At 40.7% G+C, this 11,287-nt stretch overlaps 1 long non-coding RNA gene across 1 annotated transcript; it reads right to left on the bottom strand.

Moving 5' to 3' along the window:
• Nucleotides 1-7,438: 7,438 nt before the first annotated feature.
• LOC132959109 (uncharacterized) lies at nt 7,439-9,579 on the bottom strand. Its single transcript, XR_009666905.1, has 3 exons — nt 9,467-9,579; nt 7,685-7,844; nt 7,439-7,550 (listed from the first exon to the last, which is right to left on the bottom strand). It is a non-coding gene; the product is annotated as an uncharacterized LOC132959109 (long non-coding RNA).
• Nucleotides 9,580-11,287: the final 1,708 nt, after the last annotated feature.

Genomic DNA, 11,287 nt, shown 5'->3' with positions numbered 1-11,287 from the left:
GCTGATGGCATACATGGCTACAGAGTAGTATCCACTTATGGTCTGAAAAGAACTGAGAAGTGATTAATTTTGATTTTCAGGATTTTCCCAGAGATGAATGTTGAGATGTGTGTCCCCTGGGTAACGGATCTAAGTAAGTAAAGGCACTGTAAATGTAACAGAGTTGGTTCTAGTTCCCTCTGGATTGATTTGGCTTTGGTCATGTCATGTTATCCTAGTTATTCTTGTTATCCTGCTTCAGTCAAACTGGGGGCTTTTCATTAAATTGGTTAATTGGTGGTATCTTTGTGTGGTCTGGTCTTATTGTGATGATTTCGCCCGTTATAATAACACAGCTGCCACTGACTCACAGAAGCTGTTGATGTCCCCCGTTTCAATCTCTGACCTGGTGCTTTGCATTGTGGGAAACAGGTCTAATGCATACTGTACACATTTTTCTGAATCAGTACGACATTCGGGTATTTTTGGCATACTGCGGATTTCGCATTTGTCCGATTACTGTGTCATGCATACTGCAAATATAATAAAACTCCAAATAAGTACGTACTACTAGTAGAGCATTACTATTTCAAATAGAGCTATGTCTCTGTCTTCCATCTGGCTCACTTCCTCAAATTCGGCTCTGTAGGTGCTCTATGACCTAATGAAACCACAAGGTCACAGAACATCTGAAGAGCCTGATCAAGAGTTTAAGATTAACAGATTAAATCACATGATCAAAATTTAACTTTTTTTAAAATGACAATTATTTCACCTTATCGGCTTTCTAAGATTTGTATTACTCTGTTGTGCATCATCATCAGAGGTTGGATTGTCGCTGGTGCAGTTTATGACCAGAAGGTTTACACAATAACTGACGTGTGAAAAAGTCATAGAGCGTGTGAAAACATCTGCAGCACTAAACGGTTAACAGTCTCTTATTAATCTAAACTTTTGTAAGTTTGCTTTTTCAATCCTGCTCACAATTTACATGTGCTTCTCAAACTAAAAGTGGGAATCCAGCAGAAGACTGAAAGACTTAATCTTCAGAACCTGTTCAATAGATCAATCAATCAATCAATCAATCAACTTTTATTTGTATAGCGTCAACTCATAACAAGTGTTATCTCGAGACACTTTACAAGAAGCAGGTAAAATACCTTACTCATTGTCTGTTAACATTACAAAAGAGCAGGTAAAAAGACCTTACTCATTGTTATGTTACAAAAAGCAGGTAAAAGACCTTACTTATTGCTATGTTACAAAGATCCGGCCTATCCATCATGAGCACTTTAGCAAAGCAGCAAAAGTTACAGTGGTAAGAAAAAACTGCCTTATTAAAAGGCAGAAATCTTCGGCCGGATCCCCGGCTCATGACGAAACAGTCTTCACAGGCCTAGACTGCGCCGGGCTTGGAAAGGGATAGGGGGAGAGATGGGATAAGATGCAGGAAGAGGGATAGAGAGCAAGGGGGTGGGGGGAGGTAGACCGTCCATCAGCAATCCGGTGGGGAGGGGAGGGGGTGTGGGGGGTTGTTCTGGCAGGCCGCCAACCCACGATCCGGTGGGGAGGGGGTAGTGGTGGGGTGGGGGTTGTTCTGGCAAGCCGTCAACCGACGATCTTGAGGAGCCTAGGAGAGCTCAAGAGCTCCCAGGAAAGTAGGTGGTTAGTGACTGAGATTTATAGATAGATACATGCAGTAATATGATGTACTGTATATGCAGAGAGAGAGAGAGAGAGAGAGAGAGAGAGAGAGGAGCTCAAGGTGCCAGTTCCCCCGGTAGTCTAAGCCTATAGCAGCATAACTAAGAGCTGGTCTACACCAGCACCAGCCCTAACTATAAGATTTATCAAAAAGGAAAGTTTTAAGTCTAATCTTAAAAATACAGACTGTGTCTGCCTCCTGGACCCCGGCTGGAAGGCGGTTCCAGAGGAGAGGAGCCCGATAACTGAAGGCTTTACCCCCCATAGTACACTTGGAGACTGTAGGTACCACCAGCAGGCCTGCACTCCGGGACCGCAACGCTCTCAAGGGACAGTACGGCACTAGTAGCTCCTTAAGATAAGATGGTGCCTGGCCATTTAGAGCTTTGTAGGTGAGAAGAAGGATCTTGAATTCTATTCTAGACTGTATAGGGAGCCAGTGCAGAGAAGCCAGGACAGGAGTAATGTGGTCCCATTTCCTGGTTCTGGTCAGTACACGAGCTGCAGCATTCTGGACCCGTTGAAGAGTCTTTAGAGATTTGCCAGAGCACCCTGACAAAAGAGAGTTACAATAATCCAGTCTGGAGGTAACAAATGCATGAACTAGTTTTTCTGCATCACTTTGCGACAGGATATTCCTGATCTTGGATATATTACGAAGGTGAAAGTAGGCTGTTCTTGAAACTTGACTGATGTGAGAGCTAAAAGACATATCTTGATCAAAAATAACTCCTAGATTCCTAACAGTGGTGCTAGATGCCAGGCTGATGTCATTAAGGACAGTCACATCACTAGAAAAAGTCTCTCTGAGGTTCTTAGGGCCTAGCACAATAACTTCAGTCTTGTCTGAGTTAAGTAGCAAAAAATTTCTGGTCATCCAGGTCCTAACGTCCTTAAGGCATGTTTCTAGCTGACATAACTGACTGGTACCATCGGGCTTCATTGATACATAAAGCTGAGTATCATCTGCATAACAATGAAACTGTATGGAGTGTTTCCTCATAATATTTCCCAGAGGAAGCATATATAATGTAAAAAGAATTGGTCCAAGCACTGAACCTTGTGGGACTCCATGGCAAACTTTAGTGTGCATAGAGGACTCATCATTAACATGTACAAACTGAGATCGGTCTGATAAGTAGGATTCAAACCAACTTAAAGCAGTCCCTGTAATTCCAAGCAAATGCTCCAGTCTGTACAACAGGATCCGATGGTCAATGGTGTCAAAAGCAGCACTAAGATCTAACAAGACGAGCACAGACAGAAGTCCCCTGTCTGAGGCTAGAAGTAGATCGTTTGTAACTCTAACTAGTGCAGTCTCAGTGCTATGGTGGACTCTAAATCCTGACTGGAACTCTTCAAATAAACTGTTGTCATGGAGAAAGTAACACAGCTGTTTAGCTACCACCTTCTCCAGGATCTTCGAGATAAAAGGAAGGTTGGATATAGGTCTGTAGTTAGCCAGAGTTCCTGAGTCCAGAGTAGGCTTTTTAAGTAGAGGTTTGATTACCGCTACTTTAAATGTCTGTGGTACATAGCCTGCCAGTAAAGACATATTGATCATATCTAATATGGAGTTGCTAACTAAGGGAAAGACTTCCTTAAACAGCTTGGTTGGGATTGGGTCTAAAAGACAGGTTGACGGTTTCGATGCAGAAATAATGGAATATAACTCTGAAAGGTTGATTGGAGAAAAACAGTCGAGACTAATATCTGGTCCTGGAACTGTCTCTGCCGTATCAGACGTATCTGCACCAGGTAAGGGCAGGAGGTTACCAATTTTGTCTCTGATGTCTAGAACTTTGTTGTTGAAAAAGCTAAGGAAATCATTACTGCTGAGGGCTAGAGGAATACAAGGCTCAATGGAGCCATGACTCTCTGTCAGCCTGGCTACAGTGCTGAAAAGGTATCTAGGATTGCCTTTGTTTTCCTCGATTAGAGAGGAGTAGTAGGCAGCTCGGGCGTGACGTAGAGCCTTCATATATCTTCTATGACTATCCTGCCAGAAAAAACGAGATTCTACCGTTTTGGTCGAACGCCATATTCTTTCAAAATTCCGTGATGATTGTTTCAGAGTACGGGTTTCTGAGTTGAACCATGGAGCCACTCTCCGCCGCTTGACAACCTTCTGTTTCAGGGGAGCAATCGAATCCAGAGTAACTCTCAGCGAATCCACTGCACTATCAACAAACTGATCTAGCTGAGAGGGACTAAAGCTATCGTAAGAGTTTCCAACTGGGTTGAAACACGGTACTGAATCAAAAACAGCTGAAATAGCTTCCTTAAATCTAGCCACAGCACTATCCGACAAACTTCTAGAAAGCACACCTCTTCCAGGCAGAGGTAATTCTAGTAGGACAAAATCAAATGTAATAAAAAAATGGTCTGATAGCAGAGGATTTTCTAGGAAAACTGTAAGGTTATGGATTTCAATTCCATAAGCTAAAACAAGATCCAGGGTGTGGTTAAAATGATGAGTAGGTTCGTTTACACCCTGGGTGAAACCAATAGAGTCTAATAGTGACATGAAAGCTGTGCTCAGGCTATCATTTTCAACATCCACATGGATATTGAAGTCACCTACAACAATTATTCTATCACTGCTAAGGACTAAATCTGATAAAAATTCTGCAAACTCAGATAAAAACTCAGAATATGGGCCAGGAGGGCGGTAAACTACAGCAACTAGAACTGGCTGAAAGGTTCTTGAGACTGGATGTGGAAGACTAAGAACAAGGCTTTCAAAAGAAGAAAAATTCAGCTTTGGTCGAGGGTTAACTAAAAGACTGGAATTAAAAATAGCTGCTACTCCACCACCTCGTCCGGTGTCTCGAGGTATATGAGTATTAAAATGACTGGGAGGAGTGGATTCATTCAAACTAACATATTCATCTCGACACAGCCAGGTTTCAGTCAAAAAAAGTAAATCAATGTGCTGATCTGATATCAGATCATTCACTAAAAGAGACTTGGATGCTAAGGACCTAATGTTCAAAAGTCCGCAGTGAATCCTCCGATCTTGTAGCAAAATCGTATTCGTAGTTTTGATTCTAATCAGATTCTGATGATTCACGCCGTTTGGATGACTTATAAAAACGGGTCTGGGCCGGGGGACAGACACAGTACCTATAGTATAACTACAGTTCGATTCAGAATTACAGCTATAGTGACTGGGAGACAGATCTAGGGGAGGCGCAGAGAAGTGTGTAAGACTGCAGCTCTGCTTCCTGGTCTGAACTCTGAGTTGTTGTCAAGGTTTTGGACTAATAACCTCTGCTATGTTTCTAGATAATAGAGCTGCACCGTCCAAAGTGGGATGGATGCCGTCTCTAGCTAGCAGACCAGGTTTTCCCCAAAAAGACTGCCAGTTATCTATGAAGCCCACATCGTGTGCTGGACACCACCTCGACAGCCAGCGGTTGAGTGATGACATGCGGCTATACATGTCATCACTGGTCTGATTTGGGAGGGGTCCAGAGAACACTACGGAGTCCGACATCGTCTTAGCAAAAGTACACACCGACTCCACATTAACCTTAGTGACTTCCGACTGGCGTAGTCGGGAGTCATTTGTGCCGACATGAATTACGATTGTATCAAATCTACCTTTAGTCTTTGTCAGCAACTTTAAATGAGATGCGATGTCGCCTGCTCTGGCCCCGGGTATACACCTAACTATGCCCGCTGACTTCGCTATCTTCACGTTTCGGACTATGGAGTCTCCAATAATCAGAGTTTTATTCTCAGCGGGTGTGTCGCTGAGTGGGGAAAATTTGTTTGAAACGTGAAGTGGTTGGTGGGGAACCGTGTGCTTCGATTTTCGACTATGCTTCCCTCGGACAGTAACCCAGCCACTGCCTCCCGGCTGCTCGGGAGTTACCGGGGGGGAAGCCAAGCTATGTCGGCCCGCACCGGCTACAGGTGGCTGGCTAACTACTGCTGCATACGATGACTCCGACTCAATGGTGCGGAGCCGTCTCTCTAACTCAGACACCCTCGCCTCCAAAGCTAAAAATAAACTACATTTCTTACAAGTATCATTATCACTAAATGAGGACGAGGAATAACTTAACATCTGACACGTAGAGCAAGAGAGAGCAGGAGAGGGAGAGACAGAAAAAGAAGCCATTGTAAAGCTAACTGCTAGGCTAAGCTAAGAGTAGGTACACAGTAACACAGTGCAGAGGAGAACAGAACAAGCAATTATGCAATACGCTCACCGTAGTACGCTGCTCTGCTCAGGTGCTGCTCGCTGCTCTGCTCAGGTAGGTAGATAACCCCTTAATCTTTAGAGTGAACCGATTAGCCTCTAAAGAGGACCAGACCCTGAACGAAAAGCAGGTGCACAGTTTTCTTTGTTGTGAGTGTGAGACATGAGCTCTCAAACCAATCTGCTGTAGACTCTAAAGTGGTCTTCACAGATACACACAAGACTGTCTGTATACATCTGAAAACTTGCTCCTGACTGTGGTTAAAAGAAAATGAAAAGAAGCACACCAAGGACAGAAAAATATTGTTTTGACCATTCATTGTTTTAAAATTTATTTTTGGATTGTATTGATCGGACAGCTGAGGAGAGACAGGAATCATTGAGCACGACTTTATGGCTCTGTGATTCTAACACAGTGAGCATCATAACAGATAAAAAGATAGTGTGTAGTCTCTGAGCCAAACAAACGTCCCTGAATATCCCCTCTGAGATCTCCAACATCTACAGGCCATAACTTGAAAGTCTCTGCTGCTGACGGGACAGAGATGTTCTGATGGTTCTGAGAAGGCTACCACAAAGCACCCTGGGAAATTACATTATATTCTCTGTCAAAGGAAGGACACGGATGGTTCAAGTCAAATGTTCCCCACCAAAGGGTTAAAGATTACCTTTGAAAGGTTGATTGTTTGGTAATCTGTACTTTCAGTTTTCATTTCTTTGTTATTGAAACAGACTTTGTGACGCAGATTTAAATCATGTGTCACAAAAGACAAAATCTTATGATAAGCGTCCTGCTTGTTGTTCAGCTGTTTCTTGGTTCAGGTGAGACAATCTGTGTCTCGTATCTGTCCTTTTAAACGAGTGGTTCTTTGGTGAAACACTGTAAGTCATTGGTCTGTAATGTGATATTTCAGATTTTTTTATGTAACAAAAACTCATTCTAGGTTGAGATTGAATGTCTGCCTTACCTGCTAGATTACTTCACCCAATAAAAAAACAAAACACAGGGTTCATGTTTCACTTTGGATATCTCCATCTTACTGAAACATATATTCAAATCATGCCACCAGGACAAATAGAATAGAATGATTCCTATTTCTGAAATATTGGAGGGAGTGAATGGGGCAACCATTTTCTTGGCTTTTCTTCAATTCTTTAAATATCTTTGTTTGTGTGCAGAGGACTCAGGCATTCTGGTTGTTTAAGGGTTAACTGATCATGCTCTATAGCTGCATGTGTGACAACATCTATTAATGCACGAGTTATTTTATTTGATTGAAAAATGTTGGAAGCTACAGTCTTCACTCAGTGACCCAGTCACAAAGCTTCTTCTTGTTATCTGTTCCCAAAGTGTGTCTTGAAACGGAGAAAGGGAGGTTCAGGTAAAAGGGACTGACTCAGAGACTCAGTAAGGTTTGCTTTCTGGCTGAAAAGTACCCGCATAAAGTTTCTACAGTCATAAAGGTGAAGCCAGCTGGAAGGACAATAAAAACCAACAGGTGAAATACATGCTGTAACAGTGAAACAAAAAAACTGACTTTGGAACAACAGTGTCTGACATCATTTTTTTTATTGCTGAGTCAGGATTCAATCAAAGCTTGAGCTAAAAACCCAAGAAGGATTTTACTTTGCTCCAGAATGAAGGTTTTTCTTCTTCCTACAAAAAGGGAAATACATAGACACTTTAATCTGACTGGAAGTTTATCCTGCATAATAACATGAATGTCACATTTGAATGCAGGTATTTATTATTTGTCAGACAAAACAAGTATCTTATGGAGAGATTATAACCTTTGGGGGGGGTTGACGCCTCATGTGTTCCACGTACGCCCATGCACCTATACCTGCCACGACCACAACTCCAACTACAAGAATCACTAATCCACAGGTGGATACGGCCAAACCTTTCAAAGCGAGACTCTTCCATCCAACACTGATACTCAAACTTTCTCTGAAAAGGAGAGGAACAGTCAGTATCTGTGTCATTAGAGCAGAATGACAACATGTGAATTCTAACAGTTGAGGTAAACTGTGACTTTAAGATAACAGCTGATTCATGACACCAACATGATGAATCAAATATTAGATCAAAGCATTTGTCTCGTGACATTATCACTGTGGTTGGACATTGTTTACATGAGCATACCTTCTTCAATCTGATTAAAATAATTCAGTTTAAGGATTCCAACTTCATTGTTTACATTGATGCTAAATAAAGATATATAGCCTACTGTATGTATAAAAGTGATAGGAATATAATCTGCATTTACACGCATCAAACATTTATTCACAATTCTGACATGCACAGAGCTGTCCTGCCTGTCTAATTATCAGCCTGAAATAGCTGCAAAAGAAGCTGTTCCAACATGAATACAAATGTGCTTTAACTTGTGAGAAATGGATCTGTTTTTTTTTTGGTAAGTCAGGAACATGTTTCTGTCAATGGGCCTGTGTCAACATAATATATAATATTCATAAATAATTGTCATGAATGAGCCAGGGACATTTTGAATAAGAAACAATTAAAATGATTTTGTCACTTATAAGAAATTTTCTAAATAAAACTATAAATATTACTACATTGTTAAAGAGTTTAAATGAAATTTGAGCAGCCTTCCCCTTTAATTTTCTCAGAAAGTATTCAGTAAAACCATCTAAACATGTACAGGTTCAGAGCCAGGGACTTATAAGAATCCTTTGAAAGTTTCTTGTCAACTATCACATTTTTTTCAAATAAAGTATTAAATATGAACACATGATCAAAGTGTTCCAATCCAATTTGTGCAGATGTTAATTATCTGAAATATTGGTTGTAATATTGTAAACCGAAAAAAAAAAAAAAATCACTCTTAAAGTCCACGGAAGTTTCAGTTAACAAAATAAAGATGTGAGTTGACAGGTCAAAGGTTATCACTTGATATTTTACCTTTTGAGCTCCTTTTTTCTCTTTAAACTTTCCACATAATGCGCATTACATTATTTGTTGTATGTTTTATATTAACCAGATGCCTCATTCATTCTTTTGTATCGTAAGTTCCTGTATAGACACGCATCATTTTTCAAGCAGTGGCTGTCTCTGAACGTTGCGGTTTCTCTTGAATATCTGTTTTTATTTTTTTACCTTTCCCTTACTCTTTTATTCCTCTCTTTCGTATTACACTGAAAGCTTAGCAGGCCATAGGATTTAATCGGTAAACGCCAACGAGGAGTTTTGCGGGATCTTCAGACATGCACAGTTGAAGGGAGGGGCAGACATGTTGTGTCGTACGATTAAATATTTAATATGGATTTACCCCCCCAAAATAAGACGCGGATGAAGCGAGTATCTGAACAAACGATCGTCATAACTATACACCAGCCTGTCGTTGGGAAAGAAATGTCTTTCTGAATAAGCCGTATCAAGGTTTTATTTTTTCTTAGAGTCGATATAAACATGGGCCAAGTAAACAAGTTCCTGTTCATGCAAACTACACTAACTAAACTACTATAAATGTTTAATACAAACCATTCGTATCTTTAATTCTACACCACAAACAGAAGAGTTTATTGTAATCTGAAGATTCAATTACTTACATAGCCAAAGCCATCTTCGATCTCTTTGAAAAGCAAGCCCAGACAGTTGAAGAAACCTGAAGTTAAGTTTTAGTTTCATGCCCCTCCTGGAAGGGGTGTAGCCAATGTGTTGATATCAGAAAATCAAACCCAGCAGTGCAGCAATGTTGTTGGTGGGGGAATCTATTTATGGGTTATTGGTTTGGAGTAGCTACAACATGTAAAACACAGCGACATGTAGGCTAAACAGGCCTACATGATGACAGAGCTTAAATAGGCTCTGGATAATCTAGTTGAAAAGGAGATAAATGAGTGACAGTAGGCTACTAATACTTTTTACTTTTAAGTATAATTGTGTACTTTTCAAAGTACAGGAATCAGTCTTTATTTGTATTGCATCAATTGATAACAGATTATTTCTGCAGACAAACAGAGCAGGTCTGGACCGTACTCTTTTTTATATTATTTAAAGACCCAACACTACTCCTACATGAGCAATAAGCACAGCACTAAGCAACATTTAAGTTACAGTGAAGAGGAAAAAACAGACTCATGTTGAAGAGACAGAAACCTGGAGAAATGAGAGGCTGAAATAAAGACAAACAGCAATATAAGGAATATGGGAGGAAACAGTCAATGCTCACAGACTGTGTTTACACACACTTCACAGTGAAATGGATGTTCAAAGACTTAAAGATATTCTATTACAGTTTTTCTCAATCGCTTTGGCACATTTCTCAGATCAGAGTTGAAATTCTCAAAACTACTTGTTCAATCTTCACATCATTGTGTCACTTGTGCACATCAAAAAAGCAGTTTCTCATTTCTTTGAACAAGTTGCAAATGCTTTGGTACATACATGCAAACGATTATGTACAATTCTCTGCTGTTTCCTACATTATCAATTGCTTATGTCATGTTGATCAAAATGTATTATAATGGGTGTCTGTTGAATAGTCTCACCCCCCACAACATTAAGGCATTAGTTCATCGCATAAGTCTTTACATGCAAAATGGTTGAACAAGTTGTCATAATATGTCAAGCATATTTCTATATATTTCCATTAGACTTTTTTTCTAAATCTGTCCTGAATTGGTAAATTGCTCCCAGGTGAATCTTGACTTTCTCTAATGAAGGGAAATGTGTGAAGCATTAGATCAACCAATGATCAACCAGTTTTCTGAAATAGCTCAAAGGTGCATCTCATGAACCGTCATGTAAGTATATATATAGCCGGAGCACAACACAATGTTACAATGTCTGACAATGGAAGGACAAGGAATTGGACGGGGTCAACAGCCAGAGAGAAGAAGAAGAAGAGGAAGAGGAAGAAGAGGAGGAAGAGGAAGAGGAGTGAGGCTGCATGGTGGAGGAGCTGGGAGGTAAAACAGAGGAAGAGGCAGAAGAGTCCGAGGACATATGCGCGTTCCTGATGAGATAAGAGCCACACTTTTAGACCACGTTCTCAATCATGGGCTTACAATGGCCGAGGCTGGTCGAAGGGTTTCAGCCAAATGTTGGGAGAACAACTGTGTCCTCAATCATTCAGACTTGTCGTCCACAGAACAGGTATGTAATCTAACAATAGGCACTGTACTGTAATACTGTATACTTTCTGTAATGCTTCATACAATATTACAGTATTCCACTTGTATTTTACAACATACAGTGAGTATACTTTATACAGTGACATTTTATCTTACTCAGTTTTGTGTTTTGCATTACTATATTGTTTCCACATAGGACTGCAAGACAACTTCACAGGGGTGGCAGAGGGCCCCTTTTCACACCTGAACAGGAGGAGGCTATTTGCACCATGGTTGTAGAAAACAATGCCATGG

Source organism: Labrus mixtus, chromosome 3 (genome assembly GCF_963584025.1).
Source record: "Labrus mixtus chromosome 3, fLabMix1.1, whole genome shotgun sequence".
Taxonomy (NCBI): Eukaryota; Metazoa; Chordata; class Actinopteri; order Labriformes; family Labridae; genus Labrus; species Labrus mixtus.
This window is presented reverse-complemented; position numbering and strand designations above follow the sequence as displayed.